The sequence below is a fragment of the Lycorma delicatula genome, chromosome 12, assembly GCF_047948215.1.
Source record: "Lycorma delicatula isolate Av1 chromosome 12, ASM4794821v1, whole genome shotgun sequence".
In the NCBI taxonomy this organism is placed as follows: domain Eukaryota; kingdom Metazoa; phylum Arthropoda; class Insecta; order Hemiptera; family Fulgoridae; genus Lycorma; species Lycorma delicatula.
Window position 1 is genome coordinate 64,117,862 of NC_134466.1, and position 12,710 is coordinate 64,130,571.

The following is a 12,710-nucleotide window of genomic DNA, read 5'->3' on the forward strand; positions in this document are numbered from 1 at the left end:
TATAATCCGATAATTTTGAGAAAATATTTAATAAAATATAATAATTTTTTTTTTAAATAAAATTATTAAATAAAACCTTTGTAAAAAATTAAAGAAGTTTGAATACTGAAAACATTTTCAATTCCATTAAGTTATACGCCGATATAAAATCCAATATCCGTGATACTAATTAACGAAACTTTTAACGGTATAGGTATTAAAGGAAGAAACTTAATTCATAGTAAGTTGTTTGATATTAATCAGTATCTATAACGACTTAACTTAGACGATTTAAGTTTTATAACACTGGTAAAAATTAAAAAAAGAATCTTGAATAAATGTTTTTCTAACTTTATTTACGTTAATTAATTTCTCTTCAAAATCTTTTATAAAAATGTAACCGTACCGAATAAGTCAATTAAAAAATGAACTAACACAAAAGGAGAGTAGATAAAACCCTCGTTTTTTTTTTGTAATTTCAAAAAAATTACTAATATATCCACGGCTTTTTCATAAAAGAAAAGTTTTGTAAATCTATAGATTATGTTATATAATCGTAATACTCGACCTCAACCAGACACATATTAGTAATATCTATTCACAGTATGTATTACTCCCATAGAAAAATAGTACTATTGATCGTGGAATGAATTATTTACGAAAAAATATTTTAAATCTAATTTTCGTTATTAATATCAATCCTTATCGAATAAAATATTCAAGTGAGTAGAAGAGAAAAGCCATCTTGTTTGTACAATGCCATTTTCCTATTTTTACTTCCTTTACTTTGTACAAGGAAGTAAAAATAGGAATTGTGATCGCAAAAAATTTGGGGTTTCCAAATTTCAACGAAAATATCCATTTTGACCATCCTTTTTTTTTTTTTTTTTTTAACCTCCGGGTCTACAGTTAAGTATTACTTCAGAGGATGGGATGAATGATTTGCAGCGAGTGTGAAAATGCCATGCCTGAACGGGACACGAACCCGGGACCTCCGGGTGAAAGGCCGAGACGCTACCACTGGCGCTAAAGAGGCCGGCATTTTGGTCATTCCTGATTCCATTTTGACTAGTTTCGGCGTGACGTCTTAACTCAAAAACGATTAACCGTAGGATGTTGAAATTTTGGGTTAAGGACTGTTGTAACATCTAGTTGTGCATCTCCGGTTTTGATTGCAATCGATTGGACCAAAAGCGTCCAAAAAAGCCCAAAATCCAAATTTTTTTTTTGATTTTAGCCTTTTTCTTAACTGTAGTATTAACCCTCATTTTTTCAACGATATATCAAAAGTAGTACTTATTTTCATTGGTTCCAGAGTTATAGCCAAATAAAATTTTAATTAATGAAATATTAGGATCTTACAAGAGTAAGGCACACAGGTTCGAATCAGAATTCGTATACTTGCAGTTTTATTTACTTTTTTTTTTAATTTAAATATATTGATTTATTAATAATTATTAACCTCTGATAGTAAAAAAAAGTATTACGTTAAATAATAATTCGATAATAACAATAAAAATAGTAAAAAACATCAGAAGTTATTAATTAAATAAAATTTTATGTACTTTTCGTTTGAAAAAATGTGTATATGTAATTTAATAGGCGTAGAAATTAGTCATGTGGTGTCCACGTCATTTTCTTTTTTAATAAATAATTATTTCTAATGTGTACGTTGCAATCTGTTCTACTAGTAAAAAATAAGCAACACTCTCATGGCTGAAATGAGGATCATATGTATGACATGTAACCTTGTACATACTCAGGCCGACAATTCCTGAATTTTATAGTTAATTGAACCCGTATCACAAATTTACACCGGTATCCACTATCCAGTATTGAAATCCGTATAAAAGCAACTAAATTTTACTAAGATTCGAACCTTAGAACCTTCGACTTAGAATTGATTTACGACAATCAGTTTACCACTAGACCAGCCCGGTGATTATGTATATATTCTTTACTTTTCCATTTTGTTTTGTAAAATACCGTCCCCAATGAGTATTCTATATGCAAAATGGAATAAATCTATTATGAGACCATCAAACAAATTTTTATACAAAAAAATTTAGATATGTATGTTCTATATGATCAGTAAGTATATATATATATTTTTAAAATAAAAAAATTTATTTGAAATAATAAATATATTTCTTGTATTTATAATAATAAACGAGTTTATAAAACAAATTTTGGGGAATAAGATTGTAAAACACTTACGAAACAATGATAGAGAAAAATGGAAAAATTATGTTTACACATTTAAAAATACAGATACATCACTTGTGACTATAACCTATTCTATTCTAGTAACTTGTGACTATTTATAACCTATTCTATTCATGAAAATAATGAAAAAGTACATATAAACATATGTCTTAAACTGTTTGCGAGCTACGGCTAGTGAAACATTTCACTCTGATTTCAGCAACACCGATGAAACGAGATCGTACTGAAATATTTAGGGCATTAATAAAGGGACAAAATTAGTGTTTTTTTGTCATTTTTGAGCTGAGAAAGCGAATAAAATAGGTCCCAGAACCGTATCTGCAGTAGCTTTTGAGAAATCTGGGGTGAAATCCCCTTTTTTTAATGTTTGAGGTGCAATAACCTTGTTAAATAGGTAATAAATACATAAAACTTACAAACAAAATTTGTAGAGAATTTAATTTTGAAAAACATGGTGTATGATAAATTGTATAAAACAAAGAAAAGTTACAAAAAATCGAATTTAATTTAGAAATAGTACACTAAACCAAAGTCCATCAGACGTGTCAGTTTATATTAAAAAATGAGCCCGCCATTTTCAGCCTAAGGGACTGATTCAGAAAATAGAAATAAATAAAAGAGTTCATTGGACAAATGTTCTGCCTTGCTTCTACTGTCATTTACTTCATACGTACTTCTACTGTCATATTTTTCTACTGTCATCTACTTATAAAGAATACATTTTTACTTTCCCGCCTAGTGCTATAGCAGAGCTATAAATTTAGAAAGGAAATTACTGAGATCGGTTCTATTTGATCGGTTTTCTCCCGATCTTTATGTTTTGTCACCTAAGGAACCCAACCGTAAACACAAAAGACGTATGGAAATGTTCGTACGTACTTGTGTGTGTTCGGAGTTTCACACGTTATATCTCCTGAACTATTCGACCCATTTTGACCAAACATGGCTAGAATACTTTTATATCGGGGATTGATGTCATTAAATTTTCAACATAAAAGGCTGTAGAGCAAGGTAACCGTCAATATCTCTCGAAATCTCGCCTACTTAATGTCTTTTTTTTTTTTAGCCACGTTGCTAACAATTAAAAAAAAAAAAAAGTAATTAAAAAAAATAACAAGTGGTTGAGTGGGTATAGTGTGTCATTAGTACGCCCTCTCACCACAGGGAGCGCTAGCGTAGAGTACTGAGGTACAGCTGTTGTAGTCGTCTCTTTTTTTCTGTTTATCCTCCGAACTACCGTAAATTATTACTTCAGAGGATGATATGTTTGAGAATAAATGAAGTGAAGTGTTGTACAGTCTCACGTCGACCATTTCTTAGATGTATGGTTAATTTAAACCCAACCACCAAAGAACACCGGTATCCACGATCTAGTATTCAAATCCGTATAAAAGTACTGCCTTTATTAGGATTTCAACCTTAGAACTCTCGACTGCAGCCGTCTTTTTTTTTCTCCTGTTTAGCCTACGGTAACTACCGTTTTGATAATACTTCAGAGGATGAATTAGGATGATATGTATGAGTGTAAATGAAGTGTAGTCTTGTACATTCTCAGTTCGACCATTCCTGAGATGTGTGGTTAATTGAAACCCAACCACCAAACAACACCGGTATCCACGATCTAGCATTCAAATCCATGTAAAAATAACTGGCTTTACTAGGACTTGAACGCTGGAATTCTCGTCTTCCAAATCAGCCGATTTGGGAAGACGCGTTCACCACTAGACCAAACCGGTGGGTTCGACTGCAGCCGTCTGCTATGTTGTAACGTCACAGGTGAGAACGGTAGAATTAAATAAATGAATAATATTTCAAATGGCCGCTAGTACCACCACATCTCCTTAAATGAAATACGGTATACGCGCGCGCTTTAATTTGAATCATTCAATTAAATAAACGAAAAAATATTATATTTAAAAAAAAAATATATTTTAATTAAGTTGGGTGTCTAAGCCGTGCATCAGAAAAAAGCCGCGTGTTGTAAGCTTTTTTAATAAAAACTTTATATCTTAAAAACGAATATTTTAATGAAATTTGGTATACATGTACCCAATTTTTCTTTTTTTTTGTCTTCAGTCAAATGACTGGTCCGGCTATGCCGTTCTCGGTCTCCATCACCCAGCAACTGGGACTCGGTCCTTTGTGTTTCGCCCCCAACGCCCCGAGGGACAGCCACGCCGGGACTCAGTCTTTTAGTTCAGGGGCTCGAGAGTCCCCGCACTTCATCTCCGTCGTCCACCCGTGTAAATAAGGGCGAAGGCAACTCCGTACAGAGCTGTACCTCGATATTTTATTTGCAGTATTCCCGACACAAATCCTGTCACAGTGTCGAAGAATATATTTTTTTGTCTTCAGTCATTTGACTGGTTTGATGCAGCTCTCCAAGATTCCCTATCTAGTGCTAGTCGTTTCATTTCAGTATACCCCCTGCATCCTACATCCCTAACAATATGTTTTACATATTCCAAATGTGGCCTGCCTACAGAATCTTTTCCTTCTACCTGTCCTTCCAATATTAAAGCGACTATTCCAGGATGGCTTAGTATGTGGCCTATAAGTCTGTCTCTTCTTTTAACCATATTTTTCAAATGCTTCTTTCTTCATCTATTTGGTGCAACACCTCTTCATTTGTCACTTTATCCACCCATCTGATTTTTAACATTCTCCTATAGCACCACGCATTTTAAAAGCTTCTAATCCTTTCTTTTCAGATACTCCGATCGTCCAAACTTCACTTCCATATAAACCGAGACTCCAAACATATACTTACAAAAATTTTTTCTTAATTTAAATTAATTTTTGATGTTAAAAAATTATATTTCTGACTGAAGGCTCGTTTCGCTTGTGCTATTCGGAATTTTATATCGCTCCTGCTTCGTCCATCTTTAGTAATTCTACTTCCCAAATAACAAAATTCTTCTACCTCCATAATCTTTTCTCCTCCTATTTTCACATTCATTGGTCCATCTTTGTTATTTCTAATACATTTCATTACTTTTGTTTTGTACTTGTTTATTTTCATGCGATAGTTCTTGCGTAGGACTTCATCTATGCCGTCCATTGTTTCTTCTAAATCCTTTTTACTCTCGGCTAGAATTACTATATCATCAGCAAATCGTAGCATCTTTATCTTTTCACCTTGTACTGTTACTCCGATTCTAAATTGTTCTTTAACATCATTAACTGCTAGTTCCATGTAAAGATTAAAAAGTAACTGGGGTAGGGAACATCCTTGTCGGACTTCCTTTCTTATTACGGCTTCTTTCTTATGTTCTTCGATTATTACTGTTGCTGTTTGGTTCCTGTACATGTTAGCAATTGTTCTTCTATCTCTGTATTTGAACCCTAACTTTTTTAAAATGCTGAACATTTTATTCCAGTCTACGTTATCGAATGCCTTTTCTAGGTCTATAAACGCCAAGTATGTCGGTTTGTTTTTGTTTAATCTTCCTTCTACTATTAATCTGAGGCCTAAAATTGCTTCCCTTGTCCCTATACTTTTCCTGAAACCAAATTGGTCTTCTCCTAACACTTCTTCTACTCTCCTCTCAATTCTTCTGTATAGAATTCTAGTTAAATGTACCCAACAAAATTTTACCTTAAAAAATTCCAAAATTAAAATTTTTACAGCTCAGAAAGTATTATAGTTTTATCGTATCTTATTTGTAAATTATTTAAAATTAATTCTTTTTCAAAAATGCTTATTATTTTGAAATCGATTCGTTTGATAAAAAGTAAGGTTTAAACAGGTTAATGTATGCGATATATGTGCGGGCGGACGGTGGTGCAGAGTTTTCCCCTCCTTCTACGTAAAAAAAAAAATTATGTAATACACGTATCTAAAATACGGGTGGAATTAAATACCTGTATGTATATAAAAATTGAAGTTAATTGAAAACAGTGTTTAATTAATACTTAACACTTAATTTTATATTAATTAATTACTAAAATTAATGTAACATGTAAAGCTATTTGTTAAATAATAAAAACAAACTTAAAATTTTATTTTACATATCGGCGTTATAAAGGGGGGAAGGAAATGTATTCTCTAGTGATCTATTAGATACATAGAGGGTTGGAGCTAATGTGGTCTAATTTGACGGAAATGAATGGAAACATTTAGTTCAGTTTTAGTTTAAGGGCCCCTAGGGGCGGATATTTATGTGGTGTACCTAAAAAGGGATGTAGTATAAACTTGTCACTCAATTTTTGATTTATTAGTTCACTATATTAACAGCTATGTTTGTAAATAAAACTAGGAAAATATTTATTTATTAATGCTTTTTTCATTAATATAAATAAATCTACGGTTTATTTCATTTTTCCCGTTTTAATTTCTTAAATATCTTCTGAATTAATATCAACATATTATAATGTTACCAAAAATATTTAAGTAAAGTAAATTGTTTCAATTAATTATAAAAATTTTGAATAATAATTAATTTAAATCAAAATAAAATTAACCAGAATTTACAAAAGATTTTTTTTTACAAGTTTTTAATTATTTGAATGAAATATTTAATTTCCTTTTTCAAAAGATACCTCGTGGTATCTTATATATTAAAAAGATACCTCATTGTTATTTTCTGGACCACACTACAGATTGCGAATAAAATGATCCAATATTTGTTTTGGCAATAATTATTTACATTAACAATTTTTTTAATGTGTTTTATGTTGAGAAAAGTGACAGCAGTTCATAAATATTAGTTTCTTCTCTTTTCAAGCGCGCTGTTTATGTTTCGTTCCAAGATGGCTGACAGAGGAAGACTGACTGTTAAACAGCGCATAAAGACTGCGTTGTTTTTAAATGAAACGAAAAATGTGGTGCTTATACAAAGAGGCTTTGGTGCACATTTCAAACTCTTTGGTCGCCGTCATTATCAATAATAGGTAACTTTACGAAGTTGCCAGAATGTTGAAGCTGTCAGAGCAGAGTTACTGAGGAACACGGGCAGAAATTGTCAAGAAAAGCAACAGCACAACTTGGAAATTCTAGGCGATCTGAGCAGCGAATTTTAAAAACAGATTTTCATTTGTATCCGTACAAAGTAATAACATTGCCTAAATCAGAGGTTCCCAAATTTATTTTTCTCATAGACCACTTTCAAAATTTTGCTGGTTCCAGTGGACCTCTTGCAGCTACATTTCTACCATATTTCCAGTCGACGGAAAATGTGAAGATTAGATCTAACTATGAAAATTTGCGTTACGGCTGAGTTCCACGAACTAACAGCTTCCGAAAAAAAAGTGTAAATTAATCGGTTAATTTTTGATCGACTGTGCTGTGAGTGGATGTCAAAAAAGTAAAGTTGGCCGATCAAAAAAAATGCTTCCATCAAACTTTACATTTTTGACTTCTACTCACAGCACAAGAAAGCTATCGATTCTCACTTATTTTATTTAGAAAACTTCCCATTCAGAGTGGTAAAAAGCAAAAGAAAAATAGTATATTTTTTGTGCTGCATTTATTCAAATATGTAATCATTTCACTATTAATTATTATTGTTATCATATTGCAATGTAATATAATAAAAATTGTCGTAGTATAATTAAAATTAAACATTAATAACGTAATGCAACTTCTACAATGACAATCGCAAAATAGTTACAATTTTAATGGGAGGGATGAACTTGATGGATTGACAGCAAATTATCAATATTTGGCTTCAGTTTTGTTAGGAATAAGCGCAAATCTCCCCGTTCTGTGATATTGAATCTGCTCCTTTTTTTTGATAAAAGGTTTGTAACGACACTAAAACTTTTTTCGTCAAGATATGACGAGGGAAACGCTATCAAAAGCTTTCTCGCAATTCCCCACAGTCCATGATATTTTTCTGGTATTTCTGCCTGCTGCCAAAATTTTGATATCCTCTTTTAAATTTCACCTTCAGCTCCTCATTAGTACTAAGCTCGAGTAGCTCCTCTTGTAATATCACATTCTCCACTTCCGTTTCATCAAATGGATTTATGATCCGTGGTGGTATTTCCATCGTCAGAACATCTTCAAATCTGATTTTGAAGTCATCATACAGGGCAATTAAATGTTGAACGTATGTCTGAATATCCTCATCAAGGCATTCTACCTGTGACAAGTTTGAAAAGTGCTAGCTTTGCAAGTCTCGACACGTTCGTTGAACTGAATATGGAATATGCAAGTTTTTACAAGTAACAGTCGCTGAGCTTCTCAAAACATTATCTGCCTAGATTGATACGCAAAGTCAATCCAACATTTTGGTTCTTCACTATCGAAAATAGATGAATTTTCGTGAACCCCCATTTTTTTTGTCACGCCAACGCAGCCCCCGTCGAGTCTCCCGTGGACCCCTGGAGGTCCACCTGGACCACTTTGGGAATCAATGGCCTAAATTAACGGTTGAGAACAAATATCAAAGAATGGCATTTGCTGAACGGTCTGTGACGTTCACAACATTGTCGAACAATGTTTGGTTTTCAGATGAGGCACATTTTCACCTAGACGGGGTTGTTAAATAAACAAAATGTGCGTTTCAAAAATTCTACACGAGGTTCCTAAAAAGGTGCATCAAGCTCCATGAATTATGGTACGGGCAGCTATCTCAAGTCACGGAGTAATAGGGCTATTATTTTTTGAACAGACAGTGAACAGTGAACGTTACCTAAACATGTTGCGTAATAATTTTGTTCCTTAACCTCTTGCAAACGAGCTTTGACACCACTGTTCGTGACGAGGGTTCTTTAGGAGAACGATCAGGAGGCTCAGCCTCCTGAGATGAGGGGATGAGGGAAAGCCTTCTCCGGAGCTGCCGTTCGCACGTGCTTGTACGAGTGGGGGTAGCGATGAGGCACGGAGTCTCTTGCCCCCCGAGCGAAAAAGACGAAATCCCAGCGGGGATGCCCCATTCGGGATGTGTCCCCGTTAGAGGCATTGGCATAATTACCCTGAGCTCCCGGAGTGGGGATCCAGGGACGGCATAGCCAGACCTGGTGGATTATATTCTGGGGGTTTTTAGGCGGGCCGAGACGTGGTGGCCCGTTAGAGTAAAGGATACTCCCCTGGGCGGTAATACTTAACTGCAGGATCCGGCCCAGGGGAGAAGAAAAAAAATCTCTTGCAAAAGGGTTTCGATTAGAAAACTAGTAGTTCATGTAGGATGGAGCCAGACCGCACACAGCTAATGTTGTTTTAGACTTTCTAAATTAAAAGTTTTATCGCGAAGGTAATTTCAAACCGATTTTCTAATCGTTTTGCCTGTGGACAGAACTGGTTCCCATACAGTCCTGATTTGTGTCTGTGTGATTATTTTCATCGGGGATTTATAAAGGAAAAGATTTTTCCTAAATATCCTCGTACAGTTGATAGAACTGCGAGTACTAATCATAGCGGCGTGCAACGAGATGACCGAGGATATGTGACGTCGAGTTATTAATAACATAGAAGTTCGTGTTGAAGAAGTTGGTAGACGTGATAACATAATCTCCAGGTATATAGTAAACACGTTGTATTTTTCTTTCTGTATTGGGTTTGAAATACATATTTTTTAATAAAACCAAATATTGGATCATTTCGTGGGCCACTCTGTAAAATTGCTAAGGACTATCAAAAATAATCCCCTAAATAAGTTAATTAAAAAAAAACAAATGCGGTAACTACCACTGAACTTAAGTACAATACGTGAACTGAAAGTCTGCCCTTCACCAACTGCTGTGTCTAGTGTACTAATCATTGCATTGTACTGCCCTAATGTGTTTGCATTCTGTAAACAAATGTGTCATGATATTAGTAACCGGATAATGTGGAACAAATCAGAGAAACCTTAGTACGAAGAAATCAAATTGACATGCGTCACGCGAGACTGGCGCGTTTCACAAACGACTGTTTGTGACACGTATTACGAAAACGATTGCGCTTGAAGCTACATGATTCAACACATTATAGATGACGAAGTTGCTTGGCAGTAGTTTTGTCAGGAAATAATGAATAAATTACAGACGATACATTTTAAAATAATGTAATTTTTAGTGATGAGTCACATCAGTGGTAAGGTGAACACCCATAACTGCCGAATATGGGATGGAGAAAACCCTCATGAAACTTTGAAGCACATTCGTGATAACCCTAAGATCAATGTTTTTTTTTGCGCTCTAAACAAACAAAAATTTGGCGTCCCCGTTCTTCTTCCAGAAGGTAACCGTAAACGGTATCGTTTATCTGATTATGATTAAAAATTTTCTATTTTCTCATTTAGAAGATGATTATCAATATGGACGCCTTTAATATCAGCAAGATGGAGTACCAAACTTACTTTTGGCTAGATGTTCGAGATTTTCTTGAAACTCGATTCCCAGATGGGTGGATCGGTCGTGAAGGTTCAATTGTATAGAAACATCTTGCTCCACAGATTTAATCCTGCTAGATTTTTTTTTTATCGGATTTCATTAAAGTTTATGTACCACTGCCGATCTTGTTAAACTAAGACTTCGAATTAACGCCGCAACCTACAGAGAGAACGTCCGACTTCCTGGTTACAGTCTTCAATTAAATTGATTTCAGGTGGGATGTGTGTCGCATAAAAAATGGGAAATATATCGAACCAAAGTGTCGCTGGTTGACAAATGTGATGGGTTTTTATATGAAATGAGAACTCAACCGAATCTGTAAGTTATAAAATGGTCGTATCATCTATGCATACATTTTTGATAAAAATTTATGAATAAAATTATAGGTAATTGATCGTATCGATTTCTAGTTATATCAATGTTTAAATTCCATATTTATAATGGATGAATGAGTTGAAAGTAGACACTGGTTTCGTTTTCATTCGTAAATTAAAACGAGGTTTAAAAGTTAAAATTTCGTTTATAAAGTTTACAAAGTTGTGAAAAGAGTAATTTCCGCAACAAATTGTTTTTGCGTATACAGTTTATAAATCACAGAATTTAACGTGGAAGTTATTCCTAAATGTAAGCTATACAAAAACGTCTTTGGAGTTGACGTATTTACGTACGTTATAAAAAATTTCAAGACATTGAAGGGTTAATATATTTATATCTGATATAGTAACAAATTCACAAATAACGAATCGAAAGTACGAAAGAGAAATCAATTGTAAGTACGTTTTTCATAAACTTATTATTATAATTATTTATTTTTACAAATATTAATTGTGTAAATAAATATTTGAATATTAAACTTTTTTTATTGACTTTTATTTAAAATCATAACAACTTTTCTTATTAAATTTTTTTATATTTGTTAACCTTTGTGTAACAACTCGAATGATTTTCAAAGCAATTTTCTATTTTTATGATAAATAATATATATATATTAAATTATACAAGTACTATATTATAACAAATAAATAAAATTACTTACTTTTATGGATAGTAATGTATTCATTAAAAAATATTAAAACGAACTTATCCGCAATCTCACCTAAAAAAAAAAATACAAAATATGAAAATTACAGTTTCAATAAACTTAAAAGTACAAAAAGAAAAATCTACTCTAAACTGCTATTAAAACTCTCAAAAATGTAAAGAAAAAATGTTGATATTGAATTTAAAACTAGAAAAACTTTAACTCAGATTGCCCGCCGTTGGTGTAATATAGTCTAATATGAGTATAGCCAATTTTATATAAAATTGGATATTTTCTAGGTTCATTCCTAATATTGAAAGAAGAAAAATAATTTAATGCATAAATATGGATATGCGTTTACATATTTGAAATAAAAGAGAAGGTTTGCTCTTTCCAGTATTCTGATAAAACTGTCGCAGTAAGTGTATATGAAGGTCGGATTTCCTGTTTTAGTTAAGAAAGAAAAACCTACCGGGTTGAGCTAATTATGACGTCTTCCCCCAAATCAGCTGATTTGGATGTCGAGAATTTCAGCGTTCAAGTCGTAGTAAAGGCAGTTATTTATATACGGATTTGAATACTAGATTGTGGTAACCGGTGTTCTTTGGTGGTTGAGTTTCAATTAACCACATATCTCAGGAACGGTCCAACTGAGATTACACTCATACATATCATCCTCATTCATCTTCTGTAGTATTATCTGAAAGGTAATTACCGAAGGTTAAACAGGAAAAAGAATGTTAAGAAAGAAAGGATATTGCACTACTGTAATGATTTCTGAAAATAATATTGCTTTGGTTATTTCGGCTAGTTTTCGGTCTTTTTACTTCCTTGTACGAAGTAAAAGGAAGTATTGTGATCACGAAAAATGTCAGATTTCAACGGAAATATCCATTTTGTCTATATCTGAATCCATTTTGATTAGTTTCGGCGTGACGTCTGTACGTACGTATATATCTCGCATAACTTAAAAACGATTAACCGTAGAATGTTTAAATTTTGGATTTAGAACTGTTGTAACATCTAGTTGTGCACTTCCCCTTTAAAATCTAAAAAAAAAAAATGGATTTTGGACATTTTCTTAACTGCAGTAATAAGCCCACATTGAGAGCTTTTCAATGATATATCATAAGTGGTACTTATTTTCATTGGTTCCAGCGTTACA

The 12,710-nt window shown here is 33.2% G+C and overlaps 1 protein-coding gene across 1 annotated transcript in view; it reads right to left on the bottom strand.

Moving 5' to 3' along the window:
• Positions 1–12,710, bottom strand: part of opa (Zic family member odd paired) — a 269,946-nt gene that overhangs the window by 138,105 nt on the left and 119,131 nt on the right. The window lies entirely within an intron of this gene.